A 2,132-nucleotide genomic window follows, 5' to 3' on the forward strand; every position below is an offset into this window, starting at 1 on the left:
GTGGTGTGAGAAGCAGAAAAGGCCTTGACTCTGTGTAAGCACTGCTCAGCAGTAACTAAAACATCCCTGTGTTATCACCAGTGTTTCCAGCACAAATCCAAAACATAGCCCCATACTAGCTAGTATGAAGAAAATTAACTCTATCCCAGCCAAAACCAGCACATTCTCCACCCCTTATTCCATACCATTTACGTCATGCTCAGGTCCCACACTATCTAATACATCCTCATTAACCACCACCCCCCTTCCCATCCTTTGATATAATACACAGATATCATTCCCTTAGTCTATGGACCACCCTTGTAAAATGTCCATAAAATGTTCATAAATGTCCACAAAATGTCCATTGAGTTCATTTAGTCCATGACTTTGGGCTCCATCTCTTATGGTGGTCACTCAGGACAGGAGAGGTGGTGTGTTGCGTGGAGTTATTTGGCACCAAAGCCAGCTCAGGTCGGGTCACTGCTGCACTTGCACTGCTTCTTGTAAGGCTTGTCCTCCATTGGTTCGGGTGGTTCCTGCTACAGTAATTCCTATAACATGCAACTCAAGTCCCGGGTTACAACAATTTAAAGGTATATCCATTACAATCTCCACCCCTGGTCCCTTTGGACTAGGCCTTAAGTATTAACATTGCAATGAATTGCTCCTCTTGCCTCTAACTTGGCTAGCAGCGAGAGGTTCCTGCTCTAATACCTTTGATATATGGCAGTCACAGAAGTGGTGACATACAGCATCATGTAATACTGCCATCATAAAACTCAAATCATGGATTATTTTCACCCAGGATTAAATCACCTTGAGGTACACGTTGGACTCCCCCATCCTTCTGCATTACCCACCAAGTGCACCCAGGTCCTTGAGCAAAAACAATCCCATGAATAGGTTTACCCTTTCCTGAGGAAGGAATAACCCAGACTGTTTTTCCCAACAAGTTCCTTATATGTACTACGGGGATCTTATCTCCTTCCACAGTGTGCAGGGGTTTTGATTGGGCAGGTCCAGGTTGACTGGCAGATCCTCTAGTGTTAACTAGCCAGGTGGCTTCTGCTAAATGTGTATCCCAATGCTTGAACGTCCCAGCACCCATTGCTCTCAGTGTAGTCTTTAGCAGTCCATTGTATTCTTCAATTTTCCCGGAGGCTGGTGCATGGTAGCAGATGTGATATACCCACTCAATGCCGTGCTCTTTGGCCCAGGTGTCTATGAGGGTGTTTTGGAAATGAGTCCCGTTGTTTGATTCAATTCTTTCTGGGGTGCCATGTCACCATAAAACTTTTCGAGGCCCAAGATAGTATTCCGGGCAGTGGCATGGGTCACAGGGTATGTTTCCAACCATCCAGTAGTCGCTTCCACCATTGTAAGCACATGGTGCTTGCCATGGCGGGTTCGTGGTAGTGTGATATAATCAATCTGCCAGGCCTCCCCATATTTATATTTCAACCATCATCCTCCATACCAGAGAGGCTTTACTCACTTGGCTTGCTTGATTGCAGCACACGTTTCACATTCATGGATAACCTGTGCAATAGCGTCCATGGTCAAGTCCACCCCTCGATCACGAGCCCATCTATATGTTGCGTCTCTTCCTTGATGGCCTGAGGTGTCATGGGCCCACCGAGCTATAAACAGTTCACCCTTATGTTGCTAGTCCAGATCCACCTGAGCCACTTAGAATCATAGAATCATAGAATCATTAAGGTTGGAAAAGACCTCTAAGATCATCGAGTCCAACCGTCAACCCAACACCACCATGCCCACTAAACCATGTCCCTAAGCGCCACATCTACATGACTTCTAAATACTTCCAGGGATGGTGACTCAACCACTTCCCTGGGCAGCCTGTTCCAAGGCCTGACCACTCTTTCAGTAAAGAAATTTTTCCTAATGTCCAATCTAAACCTCCCTTGGCGCAACTTGAGGCCATTTCCTCTCGTCTTATTGCTAGTTACTTGGGAGAAGAGACCAACACCCACCTCGCTACACCCTCCTTTCAGGTAGTTGTAGAGCGCGATGAGGTCTCCCCTCAGCCTCCTCTTCTCCAGGCTAAACAACCCCAGTTCCCTCAGCCGCTCCTCATAAGACTTGTTCTCCAGACCCTTCACCAGCTTCGTTGCCCTTCTCTGGACACG

This window comes from Calonectris borealis, chromosome W, assembly GCF_964195595.1.
Source record: "Calonectris borealis chromosome W, bCalBor7.hap1.2, whole genome shotgun sequence".
NCBI lineage: Eukaryota > Metazoa > Chordata > Aves > Procellariiformes > Procellariidae > Calonectris > Calonectris borealis.